A 12,045-nucleotide genomic window follows, 5' to 3' on the forward strand; every position below is an offset into this window, starting at 1 on the left:
CTTCATCGTGAGCGTGGATAGACCTAGAGAAAGGAGGAAATCTGAACTACTGATATATAGTTATAGTTATAATTATAGAAAAGGGGAGGGCAACCAGTGCCCATTCGCCACTGCGACCTAAAAGATCTATTGTGACTCCCCTTGCCGAGTCAAATCTCACTATCCAGGCCCAGGTCTTTTATAAACCTGATGATCTTACCTGGAGGGAGAGACCTGACAACTACTGATATAGTTATGCATATGAGTTAGTAGTTATATAGTAGCTATGTAGTTGTAATACCACATAGATACTATTAGGTACCTACCTACTAAAACAATAAACTTAAACACCCCTACATTGTCGCGTCTATTTAGTAACTTTGTGTGCATTAAACTATCTATGTAACATGATAGTCCTAAGTCGTTGTTAGCACATAAAACATTACAAAGTAGTTAGGTACTACCTGACAAAGGAACATCTGAGCTTGTTGACGAATTTTACAATATGTAACTGACAAGAAGTTAAAATAGTACAATAAGCGGCCATAATTATCTCTGAATAACCTAACTTAACAACAAACGCTACCCCCAACACCCACAACGACCCAAAAAACAATAAGTACGAAAATCAATTCAGCCGTTTGGGCGCTACGCCGCCACAGGCCGATACACTCACGCAGATTGTATTCAGTCAGATCTTATAACACCCCTATTTTTCCATAAGGGTTAAAATAATCTCTTTAAGGCCACCTCTACCATTTTGTCTGTCCTCTACCTAAATCCGTGGACGTGAACGTAGGCGCTTCTCAGAATTACGCGGCAGTGGTCAGATATTTCTGACTCAGACTGTACCGACTGCAGTTTGGGCGTCACAGGGGGCGAGGCGGCGGCGCGGGGAGGGGTATCCTACTAACACACAGACGGCCAGCGATAAAGAAGCAAGGTCACGACAATGGGTCGATGAACTGCCAATGTCACCTTTAGTATGAAGTGTTGTAAATAATATTATCTATCCGTGCTAACTTTCCGTATCTTTAGCTGTAGAGAGTTAGAGAGTAAGGAGATAATCAAGCTACTGTGGCATACATGTAGGTATGTTTGCCCCGGTGCACGTCTATCGTAGGTAGGTAAGTATTTGTAGATTAGGTAGCGTACTCGAAGTTTGGTTGATGATTAATTCCTCTAACTCCACGAGGAGCATAGGGCCTCCACAGTTGGTTGAAGGTTGGTTAGTAAGTATTTATTGTGTTTTTAAGAGGACGCTACCTAGGTACCATACCAACTTATACCTACCTACTTATTATCTTAAATTGTTATTGCAGTTGTGCAACAAAACAACAACGAAAATAGGTAGTCACTCAGCAGTCAGCGCACTCAGCGAATTCCTAGTAAGTGGATAGCTAGAATATACGATGCGACGACTATGCAATAGGTAACTAAGTAGGTAGGTAGGTATTAAAATTATTATTGAAGTGAAATATTATATTAAATAACAAATAAATAATAATACTTAAGTATGTGCTTATTTATACTTATCTAAAATGCTGTAAGTAAGTACTTATAAGATTTTTTTTCAGATTGGTTTTATAATGTAAGTACTTACCTACTTTCTTTTAATTCATAATTAAGAGTTAGTCTACTCTATAAAATTACACCGTCCCATATGTGCCTATGTGCCTACTTACCTACTGTATTTGTTAATCTATGCTACTTACAAACCTAAGCTGTGGTCTAATATTATGCTACTTTGCCGTAGGTATAGTGCCACAATCTTATCTGTTCCGGTGGCGACTTCGCTGTGATCGAATCCAGTGATGCCATCGATTAATTTTTGCCTATTTCTGGTTTAAACGACAATGCATTTCTGCTATTACCTATTGTTATAATTAGGTACATTCATAAGTATAGATAAATCATAATATAGGGTCGATAGTAAATGAAAGAGGATATAATATATCAAACGACATTTGTTGTATGGAAAATTTGTCCACGGCGAACAGAAATAAAATTAGTTCTGATTATGTTCTGATATAGGAGATTAAATCTAGATTACAATGGTATAGGTAATATATGTGGGTCGTGGGAATAACGAGATACGAATTAAAAAAAAACTATTAATTATTTGAACACTTTATTTAACATTTTTAAAGTAAATAGAAACTAGAGCATACAATTAAAAGAAATTCAGACAGTGTGCAAAGGTTAATTCATCATCATCATCATCACGACCCATCACGTCCCCACTGCTGGGGCACGGGTCTCCTTCCAAAGGCTAATTGCCAAAAAGCAATTTCTTTCAGCCAACTCTTGATAGGTTGGGAAAACAATGACATGTCATAAATCATCATTATTTCGTCTAAAATCGCTGCAGGTGCCTGAAATTCTTCTTGGTATACTGCATAAGATTTAAAGTATCATGTCATGTCCTCACACCTGTAATCAAAGAAAAATAAAGATTATATACTTTTCATCACGAGTATCACGACTATTCACGACCCATTCCGTCCCCACTGCTGGGGCACGGGCCTCTCCGCTCTCGGGAAAATATTTAATAAAATTACATGGAGTATATGGGTAAAATTATTCGTCATATTTGGCAACACTAACTAGCCGCTTCAACTCGTTCTTCCAATTTTTCAAACGGAATTAAAGGCGCCTGAATATGTTATTCTTCCTGCATAAAAGCCAATATATATACTTAGTACTACTTTTCTTGCATCACATTACAGCGCTTTTGGCATTATTTCACCCAGAAAATCACAAAACAAATTAAATAACGTAGCGTCAGCCTCTTCGCAGAAATTGACAACGCAAATAACGCACAGAGTATGAAATGACGTTTGACAATGACGTCTCGTTAGTTGCACATTTTGACCACCGGAACAGATAAGATTGTGGCACTATAAGTAACGCTGACATGCCTGACATAGGTATAAGTAATCTAGATTCTAGAGTTACGTTACGTACGACCTACGACACAGGGATTGTCACCGTGTGGTGAAAGAATCAGGGTGCCAACAGGGTGCCAACTGCCAATTGACCGCCGCCGCCAACCACATGAGGTTGCTGTAGAGTCTGTCTGTAGACGACATGTCGCAACAAAACTCACATTCACTACTTTATAAGTATTTACTACTATTTACTGAATTCTATGAACGAATCCATGAATGTGTATTGTTGTGTTGTGTGTGAAGTTGCGTCACTCATATCATCATCAGCCAATAATGCGTGTTTTGAAACTATACAAGGCCAGAACGCAGAGGTTGGAACTGCTCGCGTATATTTTCAAATTAAAATGGTGCCATGATTTACTTGAAAGTATACAAGGCCATTACGCACTAATCGCGTATATTTTCAAGTAAGTTTGGCCAAAATTATGGCTTGAAAATATACTGCAGCAGTTACCACTGCGTACTAATCGTGTATATTTTCAAGTGCCAAGCGGCAATGCGAGCACTTGAAACTATACGTGATTAGTTACCAGGTAGCCCTTTTGAATTTTTGCTCTCTCTTTCTTTTATGTGAAATAGTAATAAGTCTATTGCTTTCTAAACATTGCATCATCATTCCGCACTTGGCATTGTTTTTGTTTACATCGTACAGTTAAAATGTAAATTCATTTAAATTAAACTGTAGAACTGTTGTAAATAGTAAAAAATATCTCAGAAGAGGGTGTACCACAATTCATAAAAGACAATTACGGTGAATTCAAAACTTGATGAAAAATATGTCAGTAATAGGTCTATAGGGTAATAGCTACATGAATAAGTCTAAGTAGCAAAAAGTCAACACCAAATGACCCCAATTTTTTAAACCATTTAATTTAGAATTAAAATTTACGTTTTTAGTTGGTTATAATAATATTTTGATGCGCTGTTAAATGTAGGTACCTACTTTAATATTGCCGACGGCGTCATTAAGCTAGTTTTTTCCGTTCAAGAGCTATCGTCACTGGAACTTTTTCATTGCTCGTGAGTGTAGTAGGTATTACTCTTAAATCATATGCTTACTTAAATAATAAGATATTAGTATTCTTACTTGCAAGTTTGGATGATTGCCAGTAATATCAATTTATCAATCAAATTAGAGTTTAGTCATCTTTATTTATTAAAATTCTATAGGTATGACAGGCAGAACATGTATATTGTAGTCATGTACATTTATCGAAATAGTTAAGTTAATCAGAATCAGCCTGTAGGTATAAATTATATGCGACAAGTACGCCAATCAAGCAATGTGCGTAATAGCAATGTATATTTTCAAGAACGATTCAGTAAATCCCAACTTGAAAGTATACGCGATTAGTACGCACAAATCGTGTATATTTTCAAGTAAAATTATATTTTTTTTCACTTGAAACTATACAGTGCTAGTACACTATGGGTGCGTTCTGGCCTTGTATAGTTTCAAAACACGCGCCAATAATCGTCCACTGTTGGACAAAGGCCTCTCCCAAGGAGCGCCACAACACTCGGTCCTCGGCCTTCTTCATTCAGCCACTACCGGCTAGCGTCTCACGCTGCGTTTGCCTGTTCGTGGTCTCCACTCTAGAACTCGTCTACCCCAACGGTTATCAGTTCTTCGGCAGATATGGCAAGCCCACTGCCACTTCAGCTTGAACATTTTAACAACTATAAGTAGGTATCCAATCTTTGTCCTCACTCATATCATTTGCCGCCAATTTTCACCTTTCGCCGGCTGATTTATCATCAGTGGCTGACTGTCCACTGCCAAGGTAACTAGGTAGTGGTTGTTAGGTACAAACAACGCTTGTTACATAACCTACCTACCTCGATGACACGGCAAGATAGCATAATGAAACATTTATGTGCTAAATACTAGGTATTGACTACCTACCTACTTAGCAAACGGTTAGTGGTAGTGTAGATGTAGGTAGTTTAGTTATATTATGTACTTACTCACTTACCCAATATGTAGATATAAAGACTGTATCGTATCGTGTGTCCGGTGTCCGACTGTCCAGCTACCGTATCGCCACCACCGGCACATCAGCGAGCATCGCTGCGTTGGTAGTGTTGGTACTTGGTACATAATAAATATAAGTTACGTCTGATGACTGAAAAAAATATGTAAAGGGTAGGTAACCCTAACCCTAGGCAATAAAATAATACACAACGCATATAATAAAGTACTTATATACATGTGTGTGTGTATTTTATGAAATCCTGCCAATTTTGCAGGAGCGAGATAGCGATTCCGGGCCCCCTTCGATAGCGTTCTGAATCTAACACTACGTCTGATTTTCATAGTGTTAATCTTGGTACTTATGAAAAGTATGAAAGTGTATGAAATCCCTATTTTTTACTTAACAGTACATTACTTATTTATACATAATTACTTACATACTATAGGCATAGAAAGCGGTTTATTTACTGCAGCAAAATACATAATAACCCAGGAATTTCATAGAACGTACTGTAAGTTTACTAGAGGCTTGCAGTGCAGCAGGGCAGGCTTCAGCGTGATGGGTAAGTCAACTAAGTACTAAGTAAGTTACCTAGGTAGGTACTCGAAATTCGACAAAATAGAAATACAAAAAGAAAGCTGGAATCGTATTTAATAAGCTCTTATTTTAATTGCTATGGATATTTTGCCCGCCCTGTGGAAATTGTGGGATTGTCATTGTCATATGTTTGACTAGTGAGCAACACTGCTTATGGATTGTTAATTGCTAATTTTCGGTTACAAGTTTCCAGCTTTCTGTATACCTACTTACGGCCTTTGACTAGGACTACTCTACTACTACTGTACTGACTGCTCTCAAATTAGGACATTGGCGATTAGTACTCGTAAGTGCAATAGAATTGGGTGCGTCCTAAATTCCAGTTTGATATCGCATTCACCACGAGCTAGGCTAGGCACGTAGGCACTCTAGGCTATAAGAGATAACTAATGAGTTAGTACCTAATGCTATGTGTAGTTAGGTATTATGTAATAAGATAGTCTGCTATCAAATAAATATAATATGGCACAGTCCAGCCAGCTAAAGATCTAGGTAGGTAGGTACTTGTGATCTAAAGTAGGAATTTTCCTTCCTTAGTGCAGAGTGCATAACTACTGTTTGTCTACATTAGCATTTATAACGAGGCACTACATGGTATGGCAGGATTGGCAGGGTGTACTACGAAATAGTGTGGGTAAGGTAATTTACTCTAAACGAGTGCTTAACCGCCTCATACAAATACCTATGCACAGATTCCTAAACTTCCCCCTTGTTATGAAACGTTTAAAGATAGTACCTACCTACAATAAGTAGTTAAAAGCCGGGTGTAAAGTAAACCAGAATAAACACAAACCGAACTACAGTTCAACTATAAAGTCCCGAAAACGGAAGTGGATCCTACCTTACTACCTAATACCTATTGTTAAATACCGTAGTTAATCCATCTATTACTTATACCTACCTATTTATTTAAGGACAAATTCGTTAAAAAGCCTTTATCAATCGGTATTTTTTTTTTTTTATGCAGGTAAAGTAAATAAAAAAATAAGTAACTGTAAATGTAAGTAAATAACTGACAATGCTAAAAAGTCTTCGCAAAATCGCACTCTTTATTGTCAGGACTTTTTAGTTGCACTGTATCTTAGTTTTATAACAATGGGAAACATGTATTGGTTTCCGAACGCCCCCAGCCAGAGCAGGCAGGCAGGACTAAAATTTGAAAGTCACCTTCAAAACTGAAGCCATTGACCGTGGTTAGGGACGCGGCTGCGACCATGACCCTCGCATTCGCTCCTCGTTTTTGTGCCACTAACACAATGGATCTACACGTATGTATAGCTATAGAGTGATGTTTTACAACCGGCTATAGCCAAACAGTTTTATGTCTGCTTTTAGCTAGGTCGTAAAGATTATGGGAATGTTGAATCTAAAGTAGTCTCTTTTAGGGGCTCGACTCGGTTTCAGGAATGTCTCTGCAGTTAGTACCTAATCTACCTACCTCACTAACGTTTTGCTGCAGTCTGGCACGATGCCAAAGAACTAACACTTACTTAGTACTATACCTACTAGTAAAGATGTATACATAGTTAGTTATAACTAAATATCTTGGAAGGATGGCTATCTGCGAAGTGAGAATTTCAGAGAGACTGGGTATTTTGATTAATTACTTAACTATAATATGTAGGTAGTTAGTAGGTAGGGTACCTCCTTCTTAGTTGCGTAGGTACTCGTACCTACTCTAGATTTGAAATTATATTCCCAGTAAGGTAAATAAATGAAATACCTAGCTAACTACCTAGACTTTAGATTCATGTTGATTTAAAATATCACGATTCTTGATGATTGATTTTGTATCACATAACTTGATCGAATGAAATGACTTGAATATAAAACGCAATTGTAGCTAACTAGGTATAAGGTAGGTAACCTAACCTATGTAGGTAAACTTAATAGAGAGCTACCAACGGTAGAATAAGTACCTATGAGTATACCAACGTACTGAACATACATACCTACCAACTATATCTGCTGTCCATCGTTTATCATTCATCAGATCATCGCAAATTTTGCGTAGAAATGCAAGTAAGTATGTTACCTACTAGACGTAAACATTTACCAATTCTATGAGGTAAGTAGTTATAGTTACCTTCTTACGTTATGCATGATAATAATAATTATGATAAGTATAAGAAGTACTTATTCCTATGTGCAAAAACTGCGCCACAAGCATAACAAACGTATAGTGGTAATAATACACTAGCTATATAATCCGCTATTAGGTTTAATGATATCATTTGAATTAATTAGTACTTAGGTATGATAATTGCACGATTGCACCATGTAAGTATGTGTCGTACTTACAATGTATGTAAGTATCCGCTTTTCGCGTTTAGTAGAATTAGAAAGGAAGGATACATGAAGTGATGTCTCAATGTAGGTACTTACTTAATATATTGGTTTACCCTTATTAAAAACTAGGTACCTATCTAATGATTTTTACATTTACCAATACATATTTTCATTATTTCTTGTAATTTTGGTGTCCCTAGGTACATTCTGACCGATCGGGGTACCTACTCGGAGTGTAAGAAAAATATCCTTATACTGACCGATATTTTAATCATAACCTATATAATTATTTTCCTAAATGAATCACAATAACTATATAGTAAGGTATAAAGCAAGTTAGTCGATAGCTGCCTCAATCTGAGCATAGAAAAAAAACTAGCAGAACAAGCCTCATTGTTAACTACAATTACACTGTCAGAGACCTGCAAATGCCTATATTTTAAAAGTTGTCGCAGCTATACGTATGCCTCACCTACTACAACTAGGTAGATAATGTAGGTACCATCAGGGAAATCTGAAGGGCTAGCACGGGGCGCAATTCACATCACGCTGCATCATTTTACTAGCGGAACTTTTTCATTGCTCGATCGAGTATATCGACGGACTTAAGTCCCCGGGGATCGGTACCTTGTGTGCGCAATCATCATCAGATAATAATCATTCAATGCTGGACATAGGCCTATCCCAAGGAGCGCCACAACACTCGGTCCTCGGCCTTCCTCATCCAACCACTACCCACCTAAGGTCGTCAGTCCAGCGGGCAGGAGGGCGTCCCACGCTACGTTTGCCTGTTCGTGGTCTCTACTCGAGAACTCGTCTACCCCAACGGGTGTGTGTGCAAGGCTTCAATATTCTTGAAGGTAGGCCACGGGCCGATTCCCCGCTATTACCATGCAGGTATTATTACTCAACTGCGTCGCACTTAAGATTTGCGTGGACGTAATTGCCCCGACTTCTTCGACCTAACTCAAGGGGATATGTATATTTTACGTGCTCCGTGTTTAAGTACCATTTAATTAATAAAAAAAAGTTTCCAGTTTAATTACCACTTTATTATACATCAAATATTAATATCATTTTCCATTGTAGGTACAGTAATATATTAATCGATCATCGTCACAAAAGTAATAAGATACATTCCAAATAGATATCGAAATATTTTCAATGACGTGACAGTAACATGAACATGAATATCATTAGTCTGGTGCTGTAAGCATTTCGGCACAAACATTATTTAATGAGTTTAGTACTTATTTGGATAATAGTTGTTATATTTAATAAAAACTCGAGCAATTCTCATTATCTTCACAACCCTTCCACACTCCTTACTATATTTAGGGTACCTAGTTATTAATCTTAAGACATAAAAACACTTATAACACGCATAATTATCCCAGCATTTCATAAAACGGGCATCCACTAACTAACCATTGAATGCATTTGTCAAATTAAAACTAAAATGGTAAGTAAATTACTAACCAGTTTCTTTATATCTACATATTGACACCGGAAACATCAACATCAATACAGTTATTTTAACATGATTTTATAATATTCATTTTATACAATATACCTACTTACAAGGTTGCTAAAATAAAAAAAAAACAAAAAAGAACCAATCAAGTAAAGGTAAGTATAGGTAGTATAACAGAGATATAGGACGTTGTACCTCATGTATGGCGGAGCGACCCAGACTAGCTATAGATAAAACTGTCTTTCATGGGTGAACGAAGACTTACTATGGATGGGTACGTACTGCGATGTTTTGCTCAACTTTACGAGAAATCAAGTTGATGGATCGAAAGGCAACTTTTTTATTACTTTTATAATAATTTTTTATCTTTGTGTGTAATCAAGTAATCACATTATAAACCATCCACATAGGTACTAAGAGGCTTTAACTGAAAATTTACTGTATAGGTACACTAGATACTTTTCAACTGAATTCCCAGCACTGTCTCACCTCTATTATATTACTAATATGTGCTAATATGCCAGCCATCCCCTTTATATCCTACCTACCTCACAAGTCACACTGTCACCAATAAACAATGACAACGTAATTTTTCATCCATTGATGCTACAGTAAAAAACTTCCAATAACAGGCCGATATTTAACACTTTGCTGTTTTACGTGTATTTCTATTTGTGAAAATCATCTAAAATACTGTATTTTAATAGGTCCCAAAATCTGGTCAAGATCTGTTCAAGACAATCGCTGCAATATTAACAGGCGACTACTCACAAAACGTTATACCCTGCCATGAATCCGTACAGCCTGACCCTAAGAAAAACGTCAAATAGAAACTCAATCGAATCCATTGAGTTACACCGTAAAGCCAGCTATAGGCATATACAATTATACATTGTGTGTCCCTAAAAACAATCGTAATTGGTGGAATTTGCTGTGTTACGGCATATATCACAACCAAAAGATTGATTGATCCATTGAGTGCATTATCCTAATTTTATAACTCAAGGATCTGATCTCACGATTAAAATGGCATAGCGGCATCGAAGGGTACCCACATAAGATTATTTAATGAGAATAGTAAGTACCTACAGGTTGCCTCTTATGCCCGTCTTTCCTACCGGCATCATGATCAAATATCGAATCCAGAACCGAATTCCATGAATCATGATGCACTAACCTAAAGTAGGTATTATAGACAACCTTTAGTAACTATTCAAAATATTGTCACATCTTTATAATACCTTTACCTACAGCAACATTCTCTGTTATTATAATTGCTACATTAGGTACTTACTTACATCCATTATTATAGATTAACCGATCATGGCACGGATCATTCAAATTCGGACATCGAGATCGCAATATTTACGTTTTCAAGTAATATTAGGAATACAATCATCATGACTGTATCCTCATAAAATACATAGCATAGTTTGACATTCTGTCTGATGCTATTTGGGCTTGTACACAAAACTGCGTTGCGACGTCGCATCGCAAAAATCTGCGACTGTTTTAGAAGTTTTCACGTACAAATGCTTGATTTGCGGTCGCAGATTTTTGCGATGCGACGTCGCAACGCAGTTTTGTGTACAAGCCCTTTGAAATAAAGTACGGTCAGCTGCATAAGTTGTTATACACTTCTGTACCTTGTCAAACTGACGAACCGTCAATGATTCAATGAATGGATAGGCGGTTTGTTAGATTGACAAGGTTCAAATGTGTATAGCTACTTATGCAGCTGACTGTACATACTTATGTAAGTATACCTACCTCGATTTTCATTCGATAGAAACGTCAACAACAGCAACGCGATGATTAAGAAAAATTCAGATTAGATAAGATTTTACTCTTGGAATACCTAAATTAAGTAAGTACTAGTAATTATTGGGAATACACTAATTGTTTTCATCAATTTACGCACTGCCCATTTCAGCAATTAAATACACCAAGTACCTAGGTACCTCTCGTTTGTTTCTGATAGTGTTCCTAATCAATTTGATAGTAAATGAATCACTCGACATTGATTTATATAATATTTTCATTTTCGATGCGAAGTTTATTAGCTACTATCGTCATTCAATTTCATTTTCAAACCGTGGCTATGAAATTTTATAATTGACTAAATTCCTACCTATATCATCTCATCTCAGCATTTCGCACTCATTCCTAGTAAAAGTAGAACATTAAAAAATACTAAGTTTAGTTAAGGCGAATATGTGTACAGCAAACAAACGCCGATAATGAAAAAAATATATTACTGTCATATAATTTCCGTTTGCAAGTTTGCAGTCTAGAAGATAATTTGAAAAACACTAAAATTTACCGTTGCCGGAGGTAATGGTATTGACTTCTACATTCTGGGTTGTAACTGACGGAAGTTATGATTTTATTCCAATTTGGCGGCGCTAGTTGGCCTTACACTTCACCTTAAGCTGAAAACGGCAACTTAGTAGGTATTCTAAATAATTTTGATATAGAATATCGATACATTATACCTGGTATTATTGTTTAGCTCAGCATTCAGTCAGCATGTTCACGCTACTATTATAATAACATAATAAGAGATATCGCAACAGTAAACCTAAGTGAAATTCATACAGTTGAAGGTTCGCATACCTACACCTTTTCAAAGTACCTACATAATTAACAATATAGGATGGTAGCAATTTAATGTATTATTATGTATACGTTAAACATGGAAAAAAGAACCTAAAGCTAAGAAAAAAATAACATAAATGCTATTTCTATTTTTTACGTATGAAACAACAGGAAACAACAA

Source organism: Plutella xylostella, chromosome 8 (genome assembly GCF_932276165.1).
Source record: "Plutella xylostella chromosome 8, ilPluXylo3.1, whole genome shotgun sequence".
Classification (NCBI taxonomy): domain Eukaryota; kingdom Metazoa; phylum Arthropoda; class Insecta; order Lepidoptera; family Plutellidae; genus Plutella; species Plutella xylostella.